This window comes from Wyeomyia smithii, chromosome 2 (genome assembly GCF_029784165.1).
Source record: "Wyeomyia smithii strain HCP4-BCI-WySm-NY-G18 chromosome 2, ASM2978416v1, whole genome shotgun sequence".
NCBI classification, from domain to species: Eukaryota; Metazoa; Arthropoda; class Insecta; order Diptera; family Culicidae; genus Wyeomyia; species Wyeomyia smithii.
The window spans coordinates 148,391,155-148,405,625 of NC_073695.1; the positions used below are offsets into that span (position 1 = coordinate 148,391,155).

General features: G+C 32.4%; 1 protein-coding gene across 6 annotated transcripts in view; it reads left to right on the top strand.

Moving 5' to 3' along the window:
• LOC129723376 (protein mini spindles) overlaps positions 1 to 14,471 on the top strand; it is a 487,241-nt gene that overhangs the window by 272,685 nt on the left and 200,085 nt on the right. The window lies entirely within an intron of this gene.

Below are 14,471 nucleotides of genomic sequence, written 5' to 3' on the forward strand. Positions count from 1 at the left end.
CTTCAATATTCTGAGAACGCGCAGAACGGAAATACCTATATTGGATTCTTTTTTGTGATTTTGGGCTGATTTACAGAAGCTGGAAGTCACCATTTTGGATTTCAAAATGACGTATGGAGTTCCACTTTCGAAAGTATTGAAATTGTTGGCCAAATATCACTTTAGAAGTCATAAATTTGCATGTTTCATGTAGTTTTGTGATTAATATATCAAATTTAGTAATCAGATACTTGTTATTTTTCTTCAAATGTCTTTTCTGAACGTTAACAAACATTTTAATGAAAAAAAATATTGTGTCATCGCTATAAAATGACGTATGAAAGTCCACTTTCGGAAGTATTGAAATTGTTGGCCATATATCACTTTAGGTTATTTTCCTGAAACCGGAAGTCGCCATTTTTTTATCCACAAAACTTTGTAGAAAATAAAAGATTTTTAATGCTTAAGCTGCCTCTTAATCGATATTGAAACAAATGAATCGTAACCTTTCCTGCAGCTAAATGTGAGTTCTAGTTTGGATTAACGCAAAAAAAGTAAAACAGTAGAATTAAGAGCTGAATGACCTTCTGGTTAAAAGTTCCCTAATAAAAATCAACTTCAAATTCAAAAGTACAAAAGTAAATCAAATGCTGTTAAATGTAACTATTCACAAAACTACGAAAACATCAGAAATGTAAAATGTTCATGCTCGAGACATGGGTTATTCTGCAAAAAAAATGTAAATGAAAGAAAAACGAACATTTTATTGCAAAAAAAAACAAATCATTGAATTTTGATTCAGAGGCGAATTGCGCATAAAAAGTCAAAGTTTCGCATGTAATCGTATAAAAACGTATAAATAAAAAAAAAAACATTTTTCGGTGATTTTCTGTATTCTGTATGCTGTATGTGGTCCTCGTGGCTCTGTGGTTAGCGATGTCGATTGGCTCCCACGGTTGTGATATCGGGTTCGATCCCCGATCAGGTCGAGAATCTTTTCGAACTGCAATTTTTCTCGACTCAGCTCTGGGGCACGGTGTATCGTTGTTCTTATCCTACAACATGCAAAATGTGCTAAAACAATATCGATAACGAATTTTCTCAACTAATCTGGTTGATCGAGAGCGCTATTAGAAGGCTGCAATATTGTTGTGCTGTATACAGAAAATCATCTTCAAACATATATTTTATATTTTAACATAAACAAACATTTTAATGAAAAAAGAATCACATTTATATTTCATTGATGCATTAGCACAACTCACTTCAAAAATATTTCGCATCGTTTACAGTGCTTCCACAATTATGGGTCAGCTACAATTATGGGTCACTTTTACACAAATACGTCCATTGTCGTGAAACCGAACAATTTTCATTGGCAGTGGTATTTTTTATAACTCAATTGTAACCCTATTCATACGATTGAAATGAATATGTTACTAAAAACAATAATTCTGCTCGTTGCAATAAGTGAATCACCCATAATTGTAGTAATGATACGTTTTGCGGTGCACAATTGTGGGTCAGTTCATGTTTTGGCTATTTTTATTACTTTTGCATGAGAATACATCACGACCTAATAAAATTACTTATAATAAAGCTTTAACAACAATAAAATAACTTTTGTGATGGATTTATATTCATTTTTCAACATTTAGGCAACACGTTAACTGACCCATAATTGTAGAGGGACTGTACATCAATATTCTAAAACGCACAGAACGTAAACTTGAAGTCACCATTTAGAATTTCGAAATGACGTATGGAGTTTCACTTTCGGAAGTATTGAAATTGTTGGTCAAATACCACTTTAGACTATTTTCCTGAAACCGGCCCATTCGACAATCGTTTACAGTAAAACCTCTTTTCATGTCTCTTTTCAAAGAAAGAAATTAACGTAAGAAGAATTGAGCATGAGCATGACCAGCCATGCTCAGTTTTTTCTCTACAATGAAATCTAAAGAGATGACATGTGTTTTTTTTTCAAACTGAAAAAGGTTTATTAGTGTCCAAGGAACACGTCTGAGAAGAAGTGAAGGTTTTCTGATAACTAACAATTGTGCTTTAATTCACAAACTACGTAGAAATTAAAAAAGCATGAGTTTTAATGCTGAAGTCGCCCCTTAATCGATGTTCAAACCAATGAAATGTAGTCTTTCTTCCAATCAATCTCCCAAGATATAGTTTGAATAAAAGTAAAATAAAAGTGAAAAAGTGAGTCGAATCCCGTAATGTGTTACTATTCACAAAACTACGAAAATATCAGAAATGTAAAATTGTTATGCTCGACTCGAACTGAATCAAAAAATGAGTTTTTTTTGCAGGAAAATATTAGCAAATGTTGTAGGAAAAACGATTTATTATTTAAAAAAAATCACATGATATCGCTTTGAATTCTGATTGAAACAAATAAAAAAAATCATGGTTTTCCATTTTTCATGTGATTTCCTCAAATAACTTCCCTAACCTCAACGAACATTTCATTGTAAAAAAATCACAGATCATAGCTTCAAATTTTGATTTAGAGGCAAGTTCGAGATTAAAAATCATGAGTTTGCATGCTTCACGTAGTTTTGCGAATAATAACTTGAGTTTTAGTAATCAGATACCTGTTATTTTTCCTCAAATGTCTTTCCAGAATCATGGCATATGATTGAATTTTGATTTAGATTTAGAGACGATTTGAGTATAAAAAGTCATAATAATGCATGTTTTACGGAGTTTTGAGAATAATATCTCAAATTTTAGTATTTAGATACCTATTATTTTTCCTGACATGTTTTTCCTGAACATCAACTAACATTTCAATGAAAAAAGAATCACATATAACCGCTTTGAATTTGGTTTAGAGACGAAACAAGCATAAAATGTCATAATTTTGCATGTTTTACGTAGTTTTGTGAATAATATCTCAAGTTTTAGTGATCAGATACTGAAAATTTTTCCTCAAATTTCTTTTCTGTACAATGACAAACATTTTAATAAAAAAAGAATCATATGTCATTGCTCTAAATTTTGATTTAGAGGCAAATTCAGCAAAATAAGTCATTATTTTGCAAGTTTTACGTAGTTTTTTGAATAATATTTCAAGTTTTAGTGATCAGATACTAATAATTTTTCCCCAAACGTCTTTTCTGAACATTGACAAACATTTTAATTGAAAAATAATAAATTTTGATTTATAGGCAAATTTAGCACAAAAAGTCATAATTTTGCATGTTTTACGTAGTTGCGTGAATAATATCTCAAGTTTTAGTGATCAGATACTAAAAATTTTTCCTCAAATTTCTTTTCTGGACAATGACAAACATTTTAATAAAAAAAGAATCATATGTCATCGCTTTGAATTCTGATTTAGAGGCAAATGCAGCACAAAAAGTCATAATTGTGCATGTTTTTACGTAGTTACTGTACATCTCAGAGGCGAAGGGAGTAATATCAATAAGATCAAGCGTTACGGAATTCCATTTTTATATAGTAGACTAGTTGAACATTCCCGGCGATGCTCGGGATCAAAGGTTTCAAAGATAGATTTTTTTTTCATATTTCATTGCTGCATTAGCTCAACTCACTTCAAAAATATAATTTACATCTTATACTTCCATCATCACTTTAAGTAGGGTGTCGAACGTCTTCGTCAGTGGTTTTCTTCGGACCTTTTATGAATAAGATTGCGCCAGTAAAACTACCGAAGAAAACCACTGACGAAGACGTTCGATACCCTACTTCAATATTCTGAGAACGCGCAGAACGGAAATACCTATATTGGATTCTTTTTTGTGATTTTGGGCTGATTTACAGAAGCTGGAAGTCACCATTTTGGATTTCAAAATGACGTATGGAGTTCCACTTTCGAAAGTATTGAAATTGTTGGCCAAATATCACTTTAGAAGTCATAAATTTGCATGTTTCATGTAGTTTTGTGATTAATATATCAAATTTAGTAATCAGATACTTGTTATTTTTCTTCAAATGTCTTTTCTGAACGTTAACAAACATTTTAATGAAAAAAAATATTGTGTCATCGCTATAAAATGACGTATGAAAGTCCACTTTCGGAAGTATTGAAATTGTTGGCCATATATCACTTTAGGTTATTTTCCTGAAACCGGAAGTCGCCATTTTTTTATCCACAAAACTTTGTAGAAAATAAAAGATTTTTAATGCTTAAGCTGCCTCTTAATCGATATTGAAACAAATGAATCGTAACCTTTCCTGCAGCTAAATGTGAGTTCTAGTTTGGATTAACGCAAAAAAAGTAAAACAGTAGAATTAAGAGCTGAATGACCTTCTGGTTAAAAGTTCCCTAATAAAAATCAACTTCAAATTCAAAAGTACAAAAGTAAATCAAATGCTGTTAAATGTAACTATTCACAAAACTACGAAAACATCAGAAATGTAAAATGTTCATGCTCGAGACATGGGTTATTCTGCAAAAAAAATGTAAATGAAAGAAAAACGAACATTTTATTGCAAAAAAAAAACAAATCATTGAATTTTGATTCAGAGGCGAATTGCGCATAAAAAGTCAAAGTTTCGCATGTAATCGTATAAAAACGTATAAATAAAAAAAAAAACATTTTTCGGTGATTTTCTGTATTCTGTATGCTGTATGTGGTCCTCGTGGCTCTGTGGTTAGCGATGTCGATTGGCTCCCACGGTTGTGATATCGGGTTCGATCCCCGATCAGGTCGAGAATCTTTTCGAACTGCAATTTTTCTCGACTCAGCTCTGGGGCACGGTGTATCGTTGTTCTTATCCTACAACATGCAAAATGTGCTAAAACAATATCGATAACGAATTTTCTCAACTAATCTGGTTGATCGAGAGCGCTATTAGAAGGCTGCAATATTGTTGTGCTGTATACAGAAAATCATCTTCAAACATATATTTTATATTTTAACATAAACAAACATTTTAATGAAAAAAGAATCACATTTATATTTCATTGATGCATTAGCACAACTCACTTCAAAAATATTTCGCATCGTTTACAGTGCTTCCACAATTATGGGTCAGCTACAATTATGGGTCACTTTTACACAAATACGTCCATTGTCGTGAAACCGAACAATTTTCATTGGCAGTGGTATTTTTTATAACTCAATTGTAACCCTATTCATACGATTGAAATGAATATGTTACTAAAAACAATAATTCTGCTCGTTGCAATAAGTGAATCACCCATAATTGTAGTAATGATACGTTTTGCGGTGCACAATTGTGGGTCAGTTCATGTTTTGGCTATTTTTATTACTTTTGCATGAGAATACATCACGACCTAATAAAATTACTTATAATAAAGCTTTAACAACAATAAAATAACTTTTGTGATGGATTTATATTCATTTTTCAACATTTAGGCAACACGTTAACTGACCCATAATTGTAGAGGGACTGTACATCAATATTCTAAAACGCACAGAACGTAAACTTGAAGTCACCATTTAGAATTTCGAAATGACGTATGGAGTTTCACTTTCGGAAGTATTGAAATTGTTGGTCAAATACCACTTTAGACTATTTTCCTGAAACCGGCCCATTCGACAATCGTTTACAGTAAAACCTCTTTTCATGTCTCTTTTCAAAGAAAGAAATTAACGTAAGAAGAATTGAGCATGAGCATGACCAGCCATGCTCAGTTTTTTCTCTACAATGAAATCTAAAGAGATGACATGTGTTTTTTTTTCAAACTGAAAAAGGTTTATTAGTGTCCAAGGAACACGTCTGAGAAGAAGTGAAGGTTTTCTGATAACTAACAATTGTGCTTTAATTCACAAACTACGTAGAAATTAAAAAAGCATGAGTTTTAATGCTGAAGTCGCCCCTTAATCGATGTTCAAACCAATGAAATGTAGTCTTTCTTCCAATCAATCTCCCAAGATATAGTTTGAATAAAAGTAAAATAAAAGTGAAAAAGTGAGTCGAATCCCGTAATGTGTTACTATTCACAAAACTACGAAAATATCAGAAATGTAAAATTGTTATGCTCGACTCGAACTGAATCAAAAAATGAGTTTTTTTTGCAGGAAAATATTAGCAAATGTTGTAGGAAAAACGATTTATTATTTAAAAAAAATCACATGATATCGCTTTGAATTCTGATTGAAACAAATAAAAAAAATCATGGTTTTCCATTTTTCATGTGATTTCCTCAAATAACTTCCCTAACCTCAACGAACATTTCATTGTAAAAAAATCACAGATCATAGCTTTAAATTTTGATTTAGAGGCAAGTTCAAGATTAAAAATCATGAGTTTGCATGCTTCACGTAGTTTTGCGAATAATAACTTGAGTTTTAGTAATCAGATACCTGTTATTTTTCCTCAAATGTCTTTCCAGAATCATGGCATATGATTGAATTTTGATTTAGATTTAGAGACGATTTGAGTATAAAAAGTCATAATTATGCATGTTTTACGGAGTTTTGAGAATAATATCTCAAATTTTAGTATTTAGATACCTATTATTTTTCCTGACATGTTTTTCCTGAACATCAACTAACATTTCAATGAAAAAAGAATCACATATAACCGCTTTGAATTTGGTTTAGAGACGAAATAAGCATAAAATGTCATAATTTTGCATGTTTTACGTAGTTTTGTGAATAATATCTCAAGTTTTAGTGATCAGATACTGAAAATTTTTCCTCAAATTTCTTTTCTGTACAATGACAAACATTTTAATAAAAAAAGAATCATATGTCATTGCTCTAAATTTTGATTTAGAGGCAAATTCAGCAAAATAAGTCATTATTTTGCAAGTTTTACGTAGTTTTTTGAATAATATTTCAAGTTTTAGTGATCAGATACTAATAATTTTTCCCCAAAGGTCTTTTCTGAACATTGACAAACATTTTAATTGAAAAATAATAAATTTTGATTTATAGGCAAATTTAGCACAAAAAGTCATAATTTTGCATGTTTTACGTAGTTGCGTGAATAATATCTCAAGTTTTTGTGATCAGATACTAAAAATTTTTCCTCAAATTTCTTTTCTGGACAATGACAAACATTTTAATAAATAAAGAATCATATGTCATCGCTTTGAATTCTGATTTAGAGGCAAATGCAGCACAAAAAGTCATAATTGTGCATGTTTTTACGTAGTTACTGTACATCTCAGAGGCGAAGGGAGTAATATCAATAAGATCAAGCGTTACGGAATTCCATTTTTATATAGTAGACTAGTTGAACATTCCCGGCGATGCTCGGGATCAAAGGTTTCAAAGATAGATTTTTTTTTCATATTTCATTGCTGCATTAGCTCAACTCACTTCAAAAATATAATTTACATCTTATACTTCCATCATCACTTTAAGTAGGGTGTCGAACGTCTTCGTCAGTGGTTTTCTTCGGACCTTTTATGAATAAGATTGCGCCAGTAAAACTACCGAAGAAAACCACTGACGAAGACGTTCGATACCCTACTTCAATATTCTGAGAACGCGCAGAACGGAAATACCTATATTGGATTCTTTTTTGTGATTTTGGGCTGATTTACAGAAGCTGGAAGTCACCATTTTGGATTTCAAAATGACGTATGGAGTTCCACTTTCGAAAGTATTGAAATTGTTGGCCAAATATCACTTTAGAAGTCATAAATTTGCATGTTTCATGTAGTTTTGTGATTAATATATCAAATTTAGTAATCAGATACTTGTTATTTTTCTTCAAATGTCTTTTCTGAACGTTAACAAACATTTTAATGAAAAAAAATATTGTGTCATCGCTATAAAATGACGTATGAAAGTCCACTTTCGGAAGTATTGAAATTGTTGGCCATATATCACTTTAGGTTATTTTCCTGAAACCGGAAGTCGCCATTTTTTTATCCACAAAACTTTGTAGAAAATAAAAGATTTTTAATGCTTAAGCTGCCTCTTAATCGATATTGAAACAAATGAATCGTAACCTTTCCTGCAGCTAAATGTGAGTTCTAGTTTGGATTAACGCAAAAAAAGTAAAACAGTAGAATTAAGAGCTGAATGACCTTCTGGTTAAAAGTTCCCTAATAAAAATCAACTTCAAATTCAAAAGTACAAAAGTAAATCAAATGCTGTTAAATGTAACTATTCACAAAACTACGAAAACATCAGAAATGTAAAATGTTCATGCTCGAGACATGGGTTATTCTGCAAAAAAAATGTAAATGAAAGAAAAACGAACATTTTATTGCAAAAAAAAACAAATCATTGAATTTTGATTCAGAGGCGAATTGCGCATAAAAAGTCAAAGTTTCGCATGTAATCGTATAAAAACGTATAAATAAAAAAAAAACATTTTTCGGTGATTTTCTGTATTCTGTATGCTGTATGTGGTCCTCGTGGCTCTGTGGTTAGCGATGTCGATTGGCTCCCACGGTTGTGATATCGGGTTCGATCCCCGATCAGGTCGAGAATCTTTTCGAACTGCAATTTTTCTCGACTCAGCTCTGGGGCACGGTGTATCGTTGTTCTTATCCTACAACATGCAAAATGTGCTAAAACAATATCGATAACGAATTTTCTCAACTAATCTGGTTGATCGAGAGCGCTATTAGAAGGCTGCAATATTGTTGTGCTGTATACAGAAAATCATCTTCAAACATATATTTTATATTTTAACATAAACAAACATTTTAATGAAAAAAGAATCACATGCAGGGTGGCCACTTAATCGGGAAAAAGTCGGGAATTTTTTTATTTGATCGGGATTCTGTTACCAAGATTTTTTCAAAGTATTGTGTATGATGCTATTACAAATGATGGAGAAGTTGGAAGTGCAGGACTGCAAGTTGGTCCCTTGAAAGTCACATTTTTCTTCAGCAGTCAATTTTTTAACCAAAAAGTCACTAAACTTACTATTTTTGACCTGCTGACCAGCTGATTACTCATATCAGTCCTGCTTTTCAAATGAAATAAATGATGACCACAAATGTCTTAGAATAGCATAAAACTTCGAAATCTGTTGTTATCTAAAAAAATTGAATGGCCTCTGTGGGACTTCTCAAGATGGTAAAGCGAATTGAAACCGAAGTCGAAAACCGGAGTTTGGGAATGGAAGTTACCAGTTTATCGAGAAAACGTTTTTAGTGAGAGAATCAATCATAAATTCTCATATGTACAATAGAAACTGTTTCATTTTCTAAGAGCAATGCAGAATAAGTTTCACTGTACAATCTTACTAACATCACTAGTTATTAGTAGTTATTTGAATAAACAAATTGAGGATAAAATAAGTGGCACACAGTTCTGATTCTCCACTTTTTCAAATAGATTTTTATTTCAGCTAGTATTTTTGAAAATATATTTGGCGAACTCTAGCGAAACTAGTTACCATTTCCGCATAGAAACTCAATGCTGGTGGAATTTTGGGTTAGGGACGAACTTGCTATACGGAGCAGTTAATTGAAAAAAACATTACAAACTTGCCCCAGAATAGAGCAAACATTATTTTGGAATTTTTTGAAAAACTAATTTTTTTACATATTTCAAATTCATATTTTTCTGTAAATTAAACAATTTGACTGTAAAAAAAAACTATTTTTGATGTAAATACAATCAGAAATGTTCTTAGAAAACAGCGTAATCGTTTGCGAGGTTTTTCAAGAAAACATTTTATTTATTTTATTTGTTACTGCATACGACTTTTTACATGCTTTTTGTTTTGTAACTGATCTTAGGGTACGATGCTGGCCTAACTAGTCAGTCGTCGTAGGTTCGTGTCTCGGCTCGAGAGAGACTGTTATTGTCTGCAGGATCGTAGCGCTAGCCTTGCAATCGCCCCGTGCACTAAACAGCTGGCTGCTAAATCTTTGGCCAATAAACAAAAATACTTTGAATATTCTAAAAGCCAAAATAATTAGGTTGATTGGTGTAATGTTCCCGGCAAAGCTGTAGATGGTAGTTCTATTTAAAAAATTGATTGAAGATCTCAAAAAGCTAAGTTGCCAAATGTTACAACGTTGATTATTTGAACACGGAAGAAGTTAAAATTTCTGAAGATTTTTTTTCGAAACCAGAACGATTTGTTTGATTGGTGCGGTGTTTTCGGCAAAATTCTTGGCAGTAGTTGAGTATTAAAAATATTCAAAATTAAACATTTCAAAGAGCTGATTTTTATTATATTTTTATAAGCTGCATAATGTAAACTGAACATTGATGATCATGGAGAAAATAAAACTAAAAATTCTTTAGAAAAAATCCTAATAAAAAGGATTTGGGAAAATTTCAAGAAACATTTTTTTTTCTTGAAGTTCAAAAGAAATTAAAAATAAATTTGTTTCCTTTGCAACGGTTTCTGCAAAACATGCTCGTGCAGCAAAAGACTTTTAATTTGAAAAATAATAATTTAAGATCTTTTGTCTGTTATTTTTTTAAATTTCGAAATCACTTATTCTGAAATCTTAGTCCCCAATATCATTTTTCCCTAAAAAGGACGACAGAATTGAGTACCTAGTTAGCCGGGAATGCACTCTTTGGGCTATATAAGAGCTTGTTTCTCCTCAAGCAAATCAGTTTACTAGCAGCAGGCAGTAGCAGCAGACATCAACACCGATGGCAGTAGGCGAAGGCAGCGTGGATCAGCAGCGGGCAACAGCGGCGGTGGTAGTGGTTAGCTGCAGTTCCTACCTCTTTCAGTTCGGCTTCCCTTCGATCTGAGTTGGATCCCACCAGCGGTAATTCAATTCAGATATCGTTGGGTGAATACAACCCGAAATTGAAACAGAGTCGCCCCGCCAGGTGGTTTGAGGAGCCACCATCATTCAGCGTATGTATATATAGGGTGTGTGCTATATCTAGATAAACATTTTAAAAGGTCCTATCTGCTTTTATCGTTTTTCCGGAGCGTCTTTTTGTTTTGGTAATGGTTCAGCTTTAGTAACTTTTCCGAGCGTGGTTTCCGTTCAGAAGGCTAGGGTGATCCCTCCACTATCAACTCTTGCAAATAACGTGGCATAAAAAGTGTTTAGTAAGTTGTGGTGATGAATGAAAGTGATCGATCAAAAAGTCGATCAAAGCAGATATGTTTTCGAAATGTTTTTCTAGATATAGCGTGTGTGGCTTGCTATATAGCGTGCGTGGCTAGCTGTATAGCGTGTGTGTATGTTTATAACGTGTATGCATGTCTGTAGCGCGTGTGTGCATGTTTATAGCGTATGTGGCACGCTATATAGGTGCGTGGTTTGCTATAAAGCGTGTGCATGTCTATAGCGTAGTATAGCGATCAAAATTTTTATATATAACTGCAAATAAATTACCTCATGTTGAATTTAATTATCACTGTAAATCATTCAGAACTAAATAGAAAATTTTCCATGTTGAGAAAAATTGTTCAGTTGTAAATAAATGGCATTAACCAACAAAATTAACCTTTTTTGGCTTCAACTAAACCTCAAAGTTTATCTGAAGAATTTTTGAGCTAGTGAGCCTGAATCACAAAATTTTTCGCTCAAGTCTTACTATTTGCAGCAATCAATTGTAAAATTATCTACGCTATCGTAAAATGCAGAAAATTGTTATTTGAACTGTTATACTATAGATGGGGAATGCACTATTTGCCCTCGTCTATAGCCTTTTCGTAGCCACTGCCTAAATTAAGATATCTTTGTGCAACTTGATACGAAAGACAGCCTCAAAACAATTCAATTTCATTCTTGTTTTGGATACGACAGCAAGTGAAACCGCATAGCTGCACATAGCTTCTGCTGTTGTTCATTGAGTTACCGGTGTCGGCTATAGAGGTAAACGTCATCTGGAGAAGAGAGACCATTTGATTAATTAACCCCAATTGAGTGTATTCCCAAACTTATTCCAAGACATACATTGACATAAGACAGGCTGTCGAAAAAAAAAACGCAAATCCATCCAAATCCATTTTTTTTACTTTTAGGTTGAGTAGTTTTATGTTCACCCTTAACTTCCCATGACTTTTTCCGATGATTTGAACAACGGAAAAAAATTGTACACAAAGTGCTGTTTTGTTTGTTGTTGTTCCCCTAACGGTGCTTATATCATATTTAAAGAAGACAGACAGCACAAAATAGCTAACTCGATTATATATTTTTTAGTAAACAGATACTTGTTACTTTCCTTCAAATGTCATTCCTAAACGTTTACAAACATTTTAATGTAAAAAAATCACATGTCATCGCTTGAAATTTTGATTTAGAGGCAAATTCAGCATATTTTTGCTTGTTTTGCGTAGTTTTGTGAATAAAATCTCAAGTTTTAGTAATCAGATACTAATTATTTTTCCTCACATGTCTTTGCTGAACATTAACAAACATTTTAGTGTAAAAAATCATATGTCAACGCTTTGAATTTTGTTTAGAGGCAAATTTAGCACAGAAAGTCATAATTTTGCGTGTTTTACGTAGTTTCGTAAATAATATCTCAAGTTTTAGTAATTAGATGCCTATTATTTTTTCTCAAATATCTTTCTTAAACATCAACGAACATTTTAATGAAAAAAAATCACATGTCATCGCTTTGAATTTTGATTTGGAGACGAATTAAGTATAAAAAGTCATAATTTTGCATGTTTTACGTAGTTTTGTGAATAAAATTTCAAGTTTTAGTAATCAGATACTAATTATTTTTCCTCGAATGTCTTCCCTGAACATTAACAAACATTTTAGTGAAGAAAGAATCATATGTCATCGCTTTGAATTTGGATTTAGAGGCAAATTTAGCACAGAAAGTCATAATTTTGCATGTTTTACGCAGTTTTGTGAATATTATCTCAAGTTTTAGTAATTAGATAACTATTTTTTATAACTAATGTCTTTCCTGAACATCATGTTAAAAAACCTACATGTCACCGCTTATTATTTTTGATTTAGAACGATTCAAAATGATGATGATTACTGTACACCACAGAGACTGAGGGAATAATATCAATAAGATCAAGCGTTACGGAATTCCTTTTTTATATAGTAGATTGATTATTTTTAGTGGAGAAAAATCAGTTTTTACATTAAACAATGAACTTCAAACTCGTATTACTAATCAACTATATGCATAATTAACACTAAATGTATTGCATATTAAATATCAATCTATTCTCTAATGATGCTGAATTGCTTCGTCGTGCAAATTTTTGCTTATTTTCTGTCGGTCTATTCCCGCCACTGTTGGTGCCAACACCCGGGAATGCGACTTTAACTAGGGTCCTAACTAACGACCCGTTGGTTAACGGACCGGCGCCAACGGCTTCACTTTCCCATGCGATATAAGAACCCACAGATTTTTCTCCTCAGAAAATCTCCGGAGGATTGAATTTAGATCAGTTTTGGTTGATTGTGAGTGGATCACGTCATCGCACAACCATCGACACTTATGGTGTTGGGATTCGAACCCAGATCCAGTGTGGTTGCTGGAGGAGTTAATTGTTTTAGCCTTTAGATATTTTTTTATCATAGTTTAGTTTTTGCCTATTTCAAGTTAACATATAAAACCCGATTGGAATCATTCTTAACTTCTCTGGCCTTCAAAATATTTTTTAGTAATTTGAAGTTTCAACATTCCCTGGGCTTTGTAAGTTTTTGTTGGCGGTTTGTAACCTAAAATTCGAATCTTGTTTCATTAAATAAGTTATTATCATTATTATTATCATTATTATCAATTTTAACAAAAAATATGAATAATTTGGTACATAACTTTGAAACATACTCAGACATAAATAACATCAGACGCTGATCCTGTAAAGTGGTGATTGTTTTGATGTTTGATCGGCACTTACTATTGAAGTCCTAATCAGTGTGAATGAGAAGGAAGATAACTTAGAAAAAAAAAAAATGGCGGCCAACTGTTAGTGTACAGAACAATTGCGAGGCTAGCGCCAGGATCCTATTGACTATAACGGTCGTCTTTTAAGTCGAGAATCTAACATATGACGACTGGCTTGTTACTCCAGCATCTTACCCTGAGACCAACTAAATAGTTCCTTGTGTCTTCCAGTGTTTGTGAGATGGCAGAAAATGTATAGCGTTGAACTAATACAACAGATCCCACGCATGTAGTAAATGAAAAATAATGTTCAAAATAAATATGAAAATAAATATGATAAATATCCCGGTTTAGTATTAAAATTCCCGGGTTTTTCCCGGTTTTCCAGGTTCATTTGCGAATTCCCGGTTTTTTCCCGGTTTTTCCGGATCGCTGGCCACCCTGTTTATTGAAAAAAAAAAAAAACAACTGTCATCGCTTAAAATTTTGATTTAGTGGTGAATTGAGCTTATGCTCAAAAAGTCAAAATTTTGCATGTATTATATGTTGAAGATATATAAATTTAAAAAAGAGTATTTGAATTTATTTTTCTGTATGCAGAAAATTATCTTCAAACATACGTAGTTTTTTAAGTAACATCTCAGTTTTCAGCCTTTTAGATACCTATTATTTTTTCCCCAAATGTCTTTCCTGAACATTAACAAACATTTCAATGAAAAACATATACATATCATAGCATTGGATTTTTAATTTGGAGGCTAATTGATATATATATATATA